Source organism: Papio anubis, chromosome 20 (assembly GCF_008728515.1).
Source record: "Papio anubis isolate 15944 chromosome 20, Panubis1.0, whole genome shotgun sequence".
Classification (NCBI taxonomy): domain Eukaryota; kingdom Metazoa; phylum Chordata; class Mammalia; order Primates; family Cercopithecidae; genus Papio; species Papio anubis.
The window spans coordinates 22731020-22747310 of record NC_044995.1 but is presented as its reverse complement, the minus strand read 5'-3'; the positions used below and the strand labels follow the sequence as shown (position 1 = coordinate 22747310).

The 16291-nt window shown below is 53.9% G+C and overlaps 1 protein-coding gene across 1 annotated transcript in view; it reads left to right on the top strand.

Annotated features, from left to right (window-relative positions):
• Nucleotides 1-305: 305 nt before the first annotated feature.
• The window catches only part of CHST8 (carbohydrate sulfotransferase 8), a 152062-nt gene continuing 136076 nt past the window's right edge, over nucleotides 306-16291 (top strand). Inside the window, exon 1 of the mRNA XM_003915303.4 lies at nucleotides 306-652. The gene's annotated coding sequence lies outside the window, so the exon portion shown is untranslated. The remainder of the gene's footprint in view (nucleotides 653-16291) is intronic.

Sequence of the window (16291 nt, the reverse complement as noted above, 5' to 3'; positions counted from 1 at the left end):
GGAGACCGGCTCAGCCCCTACCTCCGCGGGGAGACCGCCACGACCGCTCCCACCCCCGCGGCCGCCGGACCGCGCCCAGCAGCGACTCCTTCAGAGCGCGCGGCCAGCGGGGCCGCGGGAGCCGCAGAGCGCGCGTGGGCGCGGCGCCCGCGAGCCCCCGGGAGGGCCGAGCGCATCGCGGGAGCGATCACCGCCCGGCCCGGCCACCGCCGTAGCCGCCACCACGGCGGGGCGGGGCACGGGCCGGGGGCGGGGCGCCGGGCGGGCGCGGCGCTATTTCCAGCCTCGCCGGAGGCTTCGCTCGCACTTCGCTGGGAGCCTTCCCGGCGCGCAAGCCGGATCCGGCAGTGCTGCGGGGAGAAGAGAGGACGAGGCGGCGGCGGCGGCGGCGGGAGGTGGGGGACCGAACGCGCCGGGGGCCGAAGAGGAACGCCGCACCGCGCCCTCTCGCTACCCGCGCGCTCCGGCCGCCGGCCCCACGCTTCTCGCCCACAAATCGCACCGGGTTCCGCTCGGAGCGGGAGGAGGCACCGGGCCCGAGCTGGGGCGGAGGTCCTCTCCGCCGCCTGCGCGCCCCGAGCGGAGGATCCACCGCGGAGAACCGCGCCCGGACTGGAGGCGCCCGCGGCCTCGGGAGCGTTCGCTGCGCCAGGTAAGTGGCTGCGCCCTTGCCCCACCCCTGTTCCCGCCCTGCGCAGGCTCCTGGCCTGCAGGGACTCCCAGAGGGGTCCCGAGCGGGCCCCGGACTGCACCGCGCGCCATTCCCGCCACCGCACGCGGATGGGAGTCCGAAGCTGCGGGCGGAGGTGGGGCGCGCGGGGCTCGGGTCTGGTTGCACTTTGGGGACCGGTCCGGGTAGCGGCAACTTTAATTAGACTTTCGCTTCTTGGATCCCACTCACTGTCGCGCTTCTGTGAACTGCCGTCCCTCGGGCCCTCTTGGTCCCTGCGGACCCCCGCTCCTCCTCCCGGCCCTGGGTGCTGCGCGCGAGGAGGCGGCGTCGGGCGCGGAGCAGCGAGCGCCGAGGGCCAGGCAGGAGCGCTCGGGGCGCTGGGGCTTCCTCGCGCGCTCGGGGCCGGGACTCGGGACGGGTTGCGGCGGGCAGGGACTATCAGGGAAGTTTAAGTGGCCTTGGCTTCCTACCAAGCGGCTCCGTCGCGCGCGTCCCCACCCCGCTACTCTCCAGGGCACCGGCCTGTGAGTGCTGGAGGCGAGTGTGCGTGCGTCAGCGATGGTGTGAAGGTGTGTGCGTGCGTGTGTCGGGAGTGCGGGAGTCGGAGCCTCGGGCGGCTCCAGGGGGCGGGGAAAGGATCCGTTTGGCCTCTGGACTAAGCCGAGGTCTGGCGGTGGCTGTAACTCCGGCTACCGGCTGCCGCCTCTGCAGACCCGCTCTGGCCTCGCTGTAGGCCGGCCGGGCCAGGAGGGCGATCGCGGGTTTTGGCAGTGCCGATGCTGGGGCTTGGGTCTGAGGTGACCCGGATTCCTTCGCCGGTGCGGGACTCCCGCCGCCCTAACTTTCGCGTACGTCTTGTCTCCAGGCCCGCGACCCCGACCGGGAGTTGAAGGGACTGCGGCGCCCTCGGCTGTGGGCGCTGCTGCCCGGCTGGTTGTTTTACCCGAGAAGTAGGCGCCGATCCTGGGGCTCTCTGTCCCGCAGTGGTCTCAGGCGTCCCAGAGGAGTCTGCGTCCCTGGGCCACCCCCGCTGGCTCCTGAGCCGTGATCAGCTCCGTTAAGGGGAACCGGCGTCCCGGCCCCTCTCCATCTGCTTGGCGCTATCTGGCGCAGCAGCAGAGCACGTGGGAGAGGCGTTGGGTGCAGGGAGGTAGTAGCTGCTCTGTAGTGGATGGTGGAGCGGGGCGGGGGACAGAGAGGTGAGAGGCAGATCAACCCCCTTTTTCTCCTCCCCCACAAAGGGGCTCAGGAGCTACAATATGAAGCCCACTTTCCTGGATAACCTTTCTCTTCTAAGTTCACCTTGACCCTTGCCTATCTGTGGGGAAGTCTTTTCCTAAGTCCTGCCCTAGGACAGGGCAACCGCTGGAGCAGGTGTGGCAGAGCCCTTAACATTTTCCAGCTGCCATGACCTTTCCTGCCCACCCTGTGCCCCTGTCCCAAAGGCAAGGCAGACAGGCCACAGGAAGGACACGCATCCCAGCAGGAGATCCTCTTTTAATTTTAATCGGGACACCCCAAGCACAGAAGGCATCGTGGAAGTTCATTTAGGAGCGTTCAGCAGACTGGCCTCTGTGAAGTGACCCACGGGAGGAATAACATTGGAATCCTGAAGAGAGGGACCTCTTGAGGGTCTGAATGTTGGTTCCAGGGGGATTGGCTGATCAATTATCCATTAGCATTTGAACACAGAAAACCTCAAAGCCGGAACCTGACCCATCGCCTGGCCCAGTCGCCCTGGGACCACACAAACAGTGCAGCTTATTTATTTACTTATTTATTTATTAACCTGGAATCAGACTCGGCAAGAGTGAATTATGTTTCCCGGGTATTGATTTTTAAAAAGACCCCAAATTAAAAAGTCAAGGCTTTCTTAAAGCAAGGTCAAGGATTAATTATTTATCGAGAGGCATCAGTCAGGCAGCGTGGGGGCTCATTTATAAATTGCCTGAGCAGGCAAAATGAGCATCTTTTGATTTTCCTTGGCTCCAGTCAGGAGAGGAGAGCAGGCTCGTCTGACCTCCTGGGCTTGGCAGAACGACGTCCCCCTTGGACTGTAACCGACGACAGAGGATGCTTTGTAACTCAGCCTGTTGTTAGAGATGCCTTTTTAATCTTGTAGCCAGAATATCACTTGGGAAATTTCATGCGTATTTGCTGTGTTTCCATAATGAACATTTACTGATTACAGGGTATCCAGGGAATTTCATTTTTTAAACATTTATTCAAATCTCTGTTTATGTAAGCTAATAAGTCTGGGAAAGTTCAGAAACTACTTCTTTGCCGTATGGTTGTTGAGAAAGTGTGCCTGGTGGGCTCGTCTCAGAATTCGCCTTCAATTCTCTTAAAAGGGGGAGAGTCAGATTTGCCTGATTGGAAACCTCGCGCAGGCTGCTCCCCTGCTCTAAGCTCCGAGTTCCTGCCAGAGGCAGCCTGATAGGCTTTTTGTGGTTTTGCTGATGGAAGAGAGGAAGGGGAGCTTTGATCATTGCTGATGCATCTGGCTGGAGAAATTTTCAGTGAGTGTGCCTGGGCTTGTAGGGGATAATGGGGAAGGTGTGGCCCCAGCTGATATCGCTGGCAGACATCCCCATCTCCTGCCTGCTGCCTGGCCTGGAGTCTGAGATCCCTGTCTTAGCCACATCTGCTGCTTTGCAGCTTGGAAAAACCTCACCTCCCCAATTTACTGGTGCGTGGCGGCCACATTGGAGAAACGTGGGGCAGTGGGGAACCTGTGAGCAGGAAAGAGGACATAGGATTATGGCAGCTCTATTTTTTTTTTTTTTTTGAGATAAAGTTTCGCTCTTGTTGCCCAGGCTGGAGTGCAATAGTGCGATCTTGGTTCACTGCAACCTCTGCCTCCTGGGTTCAAGTGATTCTCCTGCCTCAGCCTCCTGAGTAGCTGGGACTACAGGCATGCGCCACTACTCCCGCTAATTTTGCGTTTTAGTAGAGATGGGGTTTCACCATGATGGCCAGGATGGTCTCGATCTCCTGACCTCGTGATTCACCCACCTTGGCCTCCCAGAGTGTTGGGATTACAGGTGTGAGCCACCGCACCCAGCATGGCTGCTCTTTAATGAGCAGCCGTGGCAATTAGAGCTGATAAACACCACGTGGAATGAGTGGCCAGCCTTTTAGCTAACCAGAAAGTGATGAGTTATAAAACAGGAGATTTATATAGTGCTGGCCCAAGGAGATCAATGTGACCCAGCAGTGGCACAGTAAAAAATTAAATAAATAAGTAAATAAGTTTTTAAAAAAAATCAGCCAGGCACGGTGGCTCACGCCTGTAATCCCAGCACTTTGGGAGGCCGAGGTGGGCGGATCACTTGAGGTCAGGAGTTTGAGACCAGCCTGACCTACATGGTGAAACCCAGTCTCTACTAAAAAGAAAAAACTTAGCCAGGCGTGGTGGTGGGACAGGCACACTCCATCTTTCAGTTATTGGAGGGCTGGAGGCAGGAGACTTGGACCTGGGAGGGCAGTGAGCTTCATGAATGGAGACTTGCAGCTCTGAAGGAGCCAGACTCCGCCCTAAAAAAAAATTTTTTTTACTTGAGTTCCTGCCCAGTCTTCTGTGCTGGAGTGCAGTGGCGCATCTCACCACTGCAGTTCACCCCTGCCCCTCACCTCCTGCCTCCCAGTGCTTTACCTGAGGCTCACCACCCTGCCAATTTTTTGCATTTCTATGGTATAACCTGGCTCACCTGGTCTCCCGACCCTGTGACCGCCTCGGCCTCCCAAAGTGCTGGGATTACAGGCGTGAGCCACCGCGCCCGGCCTAAAAAATTTTTTTTAAATTGAGGTTGGTGCCTGGATGTAGATATGGCATCAGTGTCCTGCAACCTCAGAAAGTTGGCTGGGCATGAGCAGTCTGCATGGTGACAGCATGGTGACAGTAGGCTGTTTGGTGCTGTCTTTGGCGCCACATTCAGGGCTCATCTGACTCCAGAGCGGCTGTGTTGCCTCCGGAGGAAACCCATGGACCCAGACAAACCGGGGACAGAGCTGCATTAGCTCAGGTGCCAGAGGATGCGGCAGACGCCATCTCATTTCTTATCAGCTGGAGGATGTGTGACCCTGTGGTCAGTAAATCAGCGTGGCAGGTCATGAGGCTTACAAATTGGTCATGGAAAAAGTTGTGACTTTTACCCTGTACAAAACTACCTGTCATTTGTGATGTGGCGTTCTAGCCTGCACAGGCTGGATTCATTCCTGGGCCCTTAGAAACTCAGCAATGCAGCCTCGGCCACCGAGAGACTGGGGAAGCCTCCGTGTAGGTGGGTTGACACCAAGAAGCAGCCCTGGGCCCATTGCCAAAGCCACCTTTCAGCACGTCAGAGAGTATCTGTGCAATAGTTTGGATGTTGATCCCCTGTGAATCTTACCTTGAAATGTGACCGCCAGTGTTAGAGGTGAGGCCTAGTGGGAGGTGGGTCATGAGGCCAGACCCTGTATGAATAGATTAATGCTATTGTGAGGCAGGAAGTGAGTTCTTGCTCTATTAGTTCCCACAAGAGCTGGTTGTTAAAAAGAGCCTAGCACCTAACCCCCACCTCTGTGATCTCTGCATACACTGGCTTCTCTTTCCCTTCCATTTTAAGTGGAAGGGCATGAGTCCCTCACCAGATGCAAATGCGGGTGCCATGCTTCTTGTACAACCTGCAGAATTGTGAGCCAAATAAGCCCCTTTTTTTTTTTTTTCTTTTTAGAGACAGAGTCTCGCTCTATTGCCCACGCTGGAGTACAGTGGTGCTATCATAACTCACTGCAGACTTGAACTTCCAGGCTCGAACAATCCTCCTACTTCAGCCTCTTGAGTAGCTGGGACTACAGATGCACACCGCCATGTCTGTTAATTTTTAACATTTTTTGTAGAGATGGGGTCTCCCTATGTTGTCCAAGCTTATCTTGAACTTCTTGCCTCAAGCAATCCTTCCGCCTCAATCTCCTAAAGTGCTGGGATTACAGGTGTGAGTCAGCACGTCTGTCCTCTTTTTTTTCTTGGTGGTTGGGGGGCGGACGGAGTCTCACTCTGTTACCCAGGCTGGAATGTGCAGTGGCGTAGTCTCGGCTCACTGCAACCTCTGCCTCCCAGGTTCAAGCAATCCTCCCACCTCAGCCTCCCAAGTAGCTAGGATTATAGACGTGCACGACCAAGCCTAGCCAATTTTTTTTTTTTTTTTTTTTTGTATTTTTAGTAGAGACGGGGTTTCACCATTTTGGCCTGGCTGGTCTCGAGCTCCTGACCTCAAGTGATCTGCCCATCTTGGGCTCCCAAAGTGCTGGGATCATAGGCGTGAGCCAGCGTGCCCGACCCTTTTTCTTTATATATTACCCAGCCTTAGGGATTCCTTTACAGCAACAGAAATGGACTAAGACAGTCCGTTTGCAGGCCTGGGGCTGGGGGCGGCAGACACATCTGTCCTCCCAGGTTGGTGGCCTGGGTCTCACATCCGCACTTCCCACATAGAACACCATACATTTCTGGGAAGTCAGTATTTCTCAGTGCTGGTGACCGAGGGCAAGATGCCCTTTCCCTGCCAAGCCATGGCCAGTGTTGGCCCTGGTGAGTGACATTTATTTGAACTAAATTAGAATCATCAACATTGAAACCCGGAACCAAATGATTCTCAGTCCCACACTCCCGGTGCCAGGCCCGTTGTCCCTGTCCCTCACCCTGCCCCTGAATGTTTATGGAGCAGGTATAAGGTATCTTACACTGTGCGGGCCCTGGGGACAGGAGGTGAGCAAAGCGGAGGGTGGTCCCTGCCCTTGTGTGTTTATAGACGGTGGAATGGAGACCCTCCTCATGTATTCCTCATTCACTAATTCATTTTCTGCCAGACAAAGACATTAATAAAAAGAATGACTGATATGTGATTCTAGGCTGTGATAAGGATATAAAGAATATAAGGAAATAAACACCCAAGTGCTATGAGACCTACCAAAGAGAATCTGACCTGCACTGAGAGGTCAGGAGGACTTCTCGGAGGAGGTGGCCCTTCAGCTGACGTCTGAAGGAGGAGTGGGAACTAAGTAGGGTTGGAAGGGAGTGTGGGAGGAAGGGAGGGAGAGAGAGAGAGTCCAGCATGCCAGGCAGGCACAGACAAGAGCAGGCACAGGGCTTCCTGTGGAGGGAATGTGTGAGAGGGCGTGAGGAGCACCATTCAGGAGCTGTGGGAAGGCCCATGTGGCCAGCAGAGTGAAGGAGCAGGTGACTTGTGGCTGGAGACCCATCTGTGTAGGGTCTTCACAACCAGGGGGGGACTTGGGACTTTATTCTACGAACTGCTGCAGAGTAGGAAGGCCAGCGAGGACGGAGCTGCAGGAATCTTGGAGAAAGAAAGACCACTGTGGCCTTAAATAGGAGTGAATGGGCTTCCCCTCAGACATTGGTCTGGTCTATCAGGCTCTGTCTTCCGGAGCTGGGGTGGTTGAGCCTAATGTGCAATGGAGTCTGTCTACACTGGTTGAAACCAGTGTGTGATATAGGCAGTGCATCTACACTGGTTGAAACCAGTGTGTGATGTAGGCAGGACGTCTACGCTGGTTGAAACTAGTGTGCAATGTAGGCAGTGCGTCTATATCGGTTGAGCTTGTGCACAAAGCAGGCACTCTAACATTGGTTGAGCCCCTAGTTCATGATGCAGACCATCTGTTTATACTGGGGGATCTCAGCACACCATTCACGCCATCTGTCTACGCTGGTCGAACCAGTGCATTCTGCAGGTCATTCTGTCTAAACTGGTACCCAGCTGGATTAGGTGTGGGAGGGGACGTGGTAAGGAGTGGTCAGGATGGTTACCCGTGGGACACTATTGGGAGTTGTCTACTCCCTGAGACAGGGCCACCCCCTGGAGTGCTAAGCGCCTCTCCACTCTGGCTGGGTCACATCCTCCTAGGACTGGGTGGCCAGGCTGCTGGTTGTGTGGCCCCACTGTGCTCTGAGACCTTGGTTCTTCCACTGCCTTCCTCTCCTGTCTGCTCACCATTCAGCCCTAGCACGTCCAAGGCACTCGGCAAGTGACAGCCCAGTGCCCATGGCTCCATGGTGGGGACAAGCTGCTCGACGTCCATACCCAGGGTCCTGGCCCAGCTTTTGTCTCCAGACTCATTGAGGATGGGCCTTCACTGGGGGAATGGAGCTGACCACCCACTGTGGCTCAGATGCTCACTTTCCTCTGGAGCTGAGTGCTGGCCAATGGTGGTCTCCATGTGTGTTTCATCCACTTAGCTTCCTGGACCCCCAGAGGTCCTTCACCTGCTGCCTGCTTGATGTAACCCGGCAGTTGGCTGGCACCTGCCCCAGAAAGAATCCTCTCTTACACCTTTTTCTTGCTTGCAGCCCTCTCTACTTTTCCTCCTCCTCAAGGGAGCCAGTCTCTACCTGCTGCACCCTCGGCGAGGGGCTCTGCCCAAGGCTGGGAGCTCCACAGTGCCCTCTGATGTTGGTGAATTTCCTGTGGCTGTCTGCAGCACAGCTCGGACCCTGGGTTCTCTGCAGACATCGGCCCGATCTACCAGGCTCTGTTCTCCAGAGCTGGGGAGCAGGGAAGCAGGTCTGTGAGTCACCCCATTTCCCGTTGTGCCCACACTGCTGGCTGCAGGCCCTGAGCTGAGTGGCCGCCGAGCTGCAGGCAACAGCCCAGGTCGCTGTCACCTTGTCCTCACTGCCTGGGCCTGAGCCAGCTCCTCCTGGCTGGGCCAGACTCGGGGACAGGAGGGAAGAGAGCCAAGTAGAGGATGCTAGGAGCTACACATTACTCCTTGGTCCCCTAGGCACCCTCCCAGGGCTGATTCCTTGCTCAGAGGGCGGCCTCTCCAGATGAGACTTCCGGGGCTGGCCTGGCCACTCCATTCTGTCTGCTGCTTTCACCACCATGGACCCCTGGACATGCCCAGATGCTTATCAGTGGGAGGCTGACACAGGAGAGCCCCTCTGCCAGCAGCCCCTAGCCTGGGCACAGACTGACTTGTGCTTGGCAGAGAAGTCGTCCCCACCTTCGAGGCTGCCTCTTTTGGGGGCTGACTCATCTCTTGGGACAAGAATCATCAGCCCAGGCTTGCAGCATTGAGACCCTCCTCCAGCCTTGAGCTGCAGGAGCTTTGCTTCCTGTGCCGCATTCGGGCACCCAGCAAACACCGACCCTGACCTGCCATGTGCAGAGCCTCGCACACCTGTCCCTGGGGAAGTTGAGCAAACACAAGCAAGTCACAGTGTTGTTGCAGATGCTGCTCTTTCTGGCTGTGTTGGCCAGGAGGAGCTTGGCATGGAGAAGGTACTCAGCGATTGCTTGTGGGCCGGCGGAGTGCATTAAATTGCGCAGTCTGTCTACATTAGCATAGCCAGTGCGTGGGGAAGGCAGTCTGTCTACACTGGCAGGGCCAGTGTGTGGTGCAGGCAGTCTGTCTACACTGGTGGGGCCAGTGCATGGGGCAGGCAGTCTGTCTACACTGGCAGGGCCAGCGCATGGGTCAGGCAGTCTGTGTACACTGTACAAGAGTAATAATACTATTATTACTATTATTACTTGCCTGGTCAAGGGCCAGTGCATAGGGCAGGCAGTCTGTCTACACTGGTGGGGCAGGCAGGCTGTCTACACGGACACAGCCAGCACATGGTCTGTCTACACTGGCTAAGCCAGTGTGTGGGGCAGGCAGTCTGTCTACACTTGGTTAAGTCTAGGGCATGAGCACTAGAACCTTCCATGGAGTCTGTGCTTGCCCCTCTCTCTGTGGGGTCTTTGCACAAGGTTCAGAGCTCTCAAAGTCTCTAGATTCAGTGGCTTTTCCTGTGGCCGAGCTCAGCCTAGGCCCAGGCTTCCTCTCAGATGTTGGCCAGGTCCATCAGGCTCTGTCTCCCAGAGTTGGGGTGGTTGAGCCCAGTGTGCAATGCAGTTTGTCTACGCTGGTTGGAATCAGTATGTGATGTGGGCAGGCTGTCTACACTGATTGAGCCAGTGCACAAAGCCGGCACCGTCTACGCTGGTTGGGCTCAGCGTGTGATTCGGCAATCTGCCCGCGCAGGTTGAGCCGGGGGGTGATGCGGCCAGCGTCTCTCTGGCTTGCTGAGGCCAGTGCTCTTGGTTCCTTCTGACATCTTCCCTTTTTTGTATGTGATTCTTTCTCCCAGGACTACTCTTCCTTACTCCTCCTATAGACATCTGGGTCTGATTTGATTCTGACTTCCAAGGACTCAGCTTTCGTGTGTCTGTCTGAATCTCCTTGGCAGAGGTTGACATGGGCTGGGAGTGGCACCGGGATCGCACCTTGGATGTCCCCTCCCTGTTGCTGTGCCTGGGGCCGGGCCTGCTGCTGGTGCAGAGACTACCTGCTGTCAGTGGTCATCGCTACCTCGCCATCCCTCGCGACAGCCACTCACACGCCTCTTTCTCACAAAAGTCATTTAGCGAGGATTACCGCCTTGGTGTGCATGGTAAATTGCATTTCTCCTGGTTGGGGCCATCTTGCTGTTTCCTGCTTAGATTTGGGGCCTCATGAGGTTTGGCCTCATCTGCAAATTTAATTTCATGACCATTCATCCCTGTGAAAGCGCAATCTATGCCTATTATTTCACTCTTCTTGATTCCCTCTTCCACAAGTTAATGTGTCAGCCCACAGCCATGGCAACCACTCTCCACCCACCCTCCACCCCAGGCAGCCACCTCTAGGTTGCGGCTGAAACCGGGACCTGGAGTCAGACTGCCTGGGTTCAGTCCTAGCTCGGTCACTGTGTGGGCTAGGGACTCAGTTTCCTCATCCATGAAACGGGGTTAACAAGAGAATCCACCTCCTAGAGCTTTTGTGCCTAACAGCTCACAATCAGTGGCAGCTGCTACTGCTATTATTACTATTATTCACAGTGTCTGCTCACTCAGTCCCGTTTTATCTTGGGTGTCAGGAAGCACACTGGTCAAGGGCCTTGCCTGGTGATGTGACAGAGGCTTAGGGGGCAGGTAGCCCCACTGGCCAGTGTCCCCTCAAGTTCTGTCTTTTCTTGTCTTTCTCTCTCTCTCCCTTTTTTTCCCCCCCAGACAGGATCTCCCTCTGTCACCCAGGCTGGAGTGCAGTGGTGCGATCTCAGCTCACAGCAACCTCCATCTCCCGGGCTCAAGTAATCCTCCCACCTCAGCCTCCCGAGTGGCTGGAACCACAAGCTCCCACCACCATGCCCGGCTATTTTTTTTTTTGTATTTTTAGTAGAGAAAGGATTTTGTCATGTTGCCTAGTCTAGTCTTGGACTCCTGAGCTCAAGCCATCCACCCGCTTCAGCCTCCCAAAGTGCTGGGATTACAGGCATGAGCTGCCGCACTCAGCCAAATTCTGTTTTTTTCTAAGCAGTTTGCTAATCATGTCTTCTTTTTGTCCTGCATGCACCATTGTACATACTTAAGCCTTTTATTCCAAGTGTAGTACGCACACAGAAAAGCGAACAGATCCTACTATACAATGCAGTGAATGTCTGCAAACAGAGCGTGCTGTGTACCCAGCACTGGAGCAGGGATCAGAACATGACCAGGACCCCAAACCACCCCATGACCTCTTCCAGTCATTCTCCTTCACTACAGAAAACTGCTCCCCTTACTTCTAACAACATGGATTGGTTTTCCGTGTGTGTGTGTATGTGTGTCTGTGTGTGTGTGTGTGTGTGTGTCTCTGTGTGTGTGTGTGTGTGTGTTTTGAGATGCAGTCTCACTCTGTCACCCAGGCTGAAGTGTAGTGGCGTAATCTCAGCTCACTGCAACCTCTGCCTCCTGGGTTAAAGTGATCCTCCTGCCTCAGCCTCCCGAGTAGCTGGGACTACAGGCATGCACCACCACACCCTGCTAATTTTTGTATTTTTAGTGGATACGGGGTTTCACCGTGTTGGCCAGGCTGGTCTTGAACTCCTGACCTCAGGTGATCCACCTGTCTTGGTATCCCAAAGTGCTGGGATTACAGGCATGAGCCACTGCACCCGGCCCCTTGTTTTTAAACCTAATAGAAATGGAATCATGCAGTATGTATGCTCCCGTGTTTGGGTCAGCATCTGGTTTCTGAGATTCATCCACATTGTTTTGAGTTGTTATTTGTTCCTTCCTCTTTGTACAGGATTCCATCGTGTGGATAGACCCTAATTTATTTATCCAGCCTCTTGTTGATTGGAATTTGGGTTAGAGTTTTTGGCTTTTATGGACAGCATTGCTATGAATATTCTTGTGTCTCTTGCTGATACGTACACATTTTTTCCTTTTTTAGAGACAAGGTCTTGCTCTGTCATCTAGTTTGGAGCTCAGGGGCACAATCACAGCTCACTGCAGCCTTGAACTCCTGGGCTCAAGCCAGCCTCCCGCCTCGGCCTCCCAAGTAGCTGGGACCACAGGTGTGCACCACCACGCCTGGCTAATTTTTTATTTTTATTTTTTGTAGAGATGGGGGTCTCACTTTGTTGCCCAGGCTGGTTCTGAACTCCTGAGATCAAGTGATCCTCCTGCCTTGGCCTCCCAAAGTGTTGGGATTACAGGTGTGTGTCACCATGTCCAGTTCCTGCACATTCCTGATGTACTTAGAAGAGAATTGCTGGACCCCAGGGTACAGGTACTGTCAAACAGTTTTCTTTTTCGTGTGTGTGTGTGTGTGTGTGTGTGTGTGTTTTAAGACAAGGTCTCACTCTGTCACCCAGGCTGGAGGGCAGTGACATGATCATGGCTCACTGCAACCTCGACCTCCCACATTCAGGTGGTCCTCCTGCTTTAGCCTCCCAAGTAACTGGGACCACAGGCGTGTACCACCACCACTCCTAGCTTTTTTTTTTTTCTTGGTATTTTTTGTAGAGACAGGGTTTCCCCGTGTTGCCCAGGCTGGTCTCAAACTCCTGGGCTTAAGCGATCCTCCCGCCTTGGCCTCCCAAAGTCCTGGGATTACAGGCGTGAGCCACCACTCCTGGCTCCATGCTGGACTGTTTTCTAAAGGGGTCGTACTGATGTTTCCACCTCCTCATCAGTTATGCATGAGTGTTCCATACGTAACTCTCCCACTCCACGTCCTGTCCAACACTTGGCGTTGTGGGTCTTTCCCATTTTAGCCATTCTATGAGTATGCAGAGGTATCACACCGTAGTTTTAATTTTATTTCTCAGATGACGAATGCAGTTTATTTTTTTACCAAGGATATTTTAGACCTGGAAACATTATTCAACAAATTTGAAAATTTCCTTTCCTCCCCAAATTGTAGAACTCACTTCCATCCCCACATTGTGGAAACGTCTGGCGGTGCTTCTTGTTTCTTCTGCTGGGCGGGTTTAAATCTCCCAGGCTGGAAGCCAAGGGATGGAGTAGACAGGAGCTTCTCTGGATGAGTCTGGGGAACTGGCCACTTGCCCCAGAATCACGTGGGTTGCTGGTCAGAGATGCAGATGCTGGGCCCTGGCCCAGCCCCGGACTCATCAGACAGCTCTTGACCAATTCATCCCTTTAGCGCTGTTTTTTTTTCCTCTTGAGACGAAAAAAAAAGCATGGATACTGCCCGGTCTGTCGTGGCCATGGCTGTGTCACATGCCCAGAATAGTGCTGCACAAGGCCCAGGCCTGCTGGGTTGAAGTGTTTCCCATCGGTGTCTCCATCCTCTCCCACCCCAGCTGACTTGGCAGGGACTTGTTAGTCAACTGGGCTGCCGTGGTGAGGGCTCTGGAAGTTCGTTTCTCGCTCCCTGGGGTGTGTCCCATGTCTGAACGACCTCCTCCTTCTCCAAAGCCAACTTCCGACAGAGCTGCAGCCGTGCCCCCAGCGGCCTTGCTTACCCCCAGTCCTCTAGGCACTGGCCTTTTGAGGGCATCTTTGGGCAACCTGCTCCCCGATAACGCATCTGTTACTGGGACACTCTGGAGAAGCCTAGGAGCCCCCTGATCCCCCTAAAAGAACAGCACTCCATCCCTGCACCATGCGGCCTCCTGAGCTTTTCCAGCACCATCTTTTCATAGATGATGTGCCCTTGGTCAAACTAAGGCAGAAGGGCCATGCCTGTCATCAGCTGCTCCACTCCTGCCCCTCGACGTTTTCATGAAGACCATGGTGAAGCCTCCTTTCTTTGGGTGTGGCTTGCCCCTCCCTCCTCAATTCTAGCAGAGCTACTGGGAAAGCAGGATAGTCTGGGGGAGGAGACCTCTGGGTCAGACCCTTTGGGTGGTTTTGAGACCCAGTCATTGCCCCCAGAGGAGGGAGGCAGTTTCATATACACAACCCTGACTTAGCCAGTGGGGAGGGAGGGCAAAGGATTCTGGCTGGGATTACTCCTGTAATGCCAGCTCTTCAGGAGGCCCAGGCAGGAGGATCTCTTGAGCCCAGAAGTTGGAGGCTGCAGTGAGTTATGATGGCATCTCCTCCACAGAGGAGGGAGGCCCAGGCTAGGCCTCAAAGATGAGTGGGCGGGAGATGACAGCACCTCACGGACCACTAAACGCGAGCTCTGTCCCTGAGGGCCAGCAGTGGAAAAAATGTGGACTTAGTCCCTGGGAGATATCGCAGTCCAGTTGACCCAACACATGAGGGCATAAGGCGATGGTCAGGGTTCATTGGAGAGCTATGGAGGGCTTCTTGGAGGAGGTGAGCTGGGGATTGCTTATCTCAAAGGCCAGGGGTGAGAACTTTTTATCCTGGTACAGGGGAAATTCTCACCAAGCTTTGGGACCATGGGGCATGGACAGCGTGAACCAACTACCATTTGCTTTAAAATAGGGCAGAAATGAATCCATGGCACACACATTGTTTACGCGATGTGGAGGCGGGCACGCAAAGACGGAAGAACTAAAAGCAGTTTAGAAAAACAACACTTTTTTTTTTTTTTTTTGGTGGGAAGATAGATTAGAGAGGTTTACGCTTTTCTGTAATAACTAATATGAAAGGTTTATCAAAGTTAAAAAAAAAAAAAAAACCTCTTGACGCTTTCTCCAAAATTGATTTGAAGACTTGGCAGATTTGAGGAATCATTCAGTAACGTTTTACGGGTCGATGCTAATTTGATGCAGCAGACCTGTGCATCGCGCCAATTTACTGCCAAACCAACATTAAGCACGGACCTCTCGCGCAAGGTTTATAGGCAGACAGCTCATAAAGATGCATGCTTGACAAGTATTCTGCTTCTCTTAGGATGTGGAATATGAAGTGTTTATCAAAAACCACCTAAATCGCCCTTGCCTTGACTCGTAAACAATCTGGCGGCTTCAGGCTTGGGTCCTATGCGGTATTTCACGTCTCACCACTCTGGGTCCTGGTATGTGTGTGAGTGAGTGAGTCTTTGTCTCCAGAAGCCACATTTAGAGGCAGAAGTGTTACAGGAAAGGGGCCCCGATCCAGACCCCAAGAGAGGGTTCTTGGATCTCGCACAAGGAAGAATTCGGACTAGGACGTACAGTAAAGTGAAAGCAAGTTTATTAAGAAAGTAGTCTGGGCGCAGTGGCTCATGCCTGTAATCCCAGCACTTTGGGAGGCCAAGGTGGGTGGATCACCTGAGCTCAGGAGTTCGAGACGAGCCTGGCTAACATGGTGAAACCACATCTCTACTGAAAATACAAAAATTAGCCGGGCATGGTGGCTGGTGCCTATAATCCCAGCTACTCAGGAGGCTGAGGCAGAAGAATCGCTTGAACCCGGGAGGCGGAGCTTGCAGTGAGCCAAGATCGCACCACTGCACTCCAGCCTGGGCAACAAGAGTGAAACTCAGTCTCAAAAAAAAAAAAAAGAAAAAAACCAGAAAGAAAGTAAAGGAATAAAGAACAGCCACTCCATAGACATGGTTGCCCATTTTTATGATTATTTCTTGATGATATGCAAAACAGCGGGCGGATTATTCATGCCTCCCCTTTGTAGACCATATAGAGTAACTTCCTGATGTTGTCATGGCATTTGTAAACTGTCATAGTGCTTGTGGAATTGTAGCCGTGAGGACGACCAGAGGTCACTCTCATCACCATCTTGGTTTTGGTGGCTTTTGGCTGGCTTCTTTACTGCAAACTGTTTTATCAGCAAGGTCTTTATGACCTGTATTTTGTGCCGACCTCCTATCTCGTCCTATGACTTAGAATGCCTTAACCGTCTGGGAATGCAGCCCAGTAGGTTTCAGCCTCATTTTACCCAGCCCCTATTTAAGATGGGTGGGATGTGAGATGCCTAAAGAAAGGTTCACTTTCTTTTCTCTTTTCTTTTTTTTTGAGACGGAGTCTCACTCTGTTGCCCAGGATGGAGTGCAGTGGCGCGATCTTGGCTCATTGCAAACTCCGCCTCCCAGGTTCACGCCATTCTCCTGCCTCAGCCTCCCCAGCAGCTGGGACTACAGGCGCACGCTGCCACGCCCGGCTAATGTTTTGTATTTTTAGTAGAAACGGGGTTTCACCGTGTTAGCCAGGATGGTCTTGATCTCCTGATCTCATGATCCGCCTGCCTCGGCCTCCCAAAGAGCTGAGATTACAGGCGTGAGCCACCATACCCAGTTGAAAGTGAACCTTTCACAGGGCCCGGTGGCTCATGCCTGTAATCCCAGCACTTTGGGAGGCCCAGGCAGGAGGATCACTTGAGCCCAGAAGTTCGAGGCTGCAGTGAGCTATGACAGCACCACTGGACTCCAGCCTGAGCAAGACCT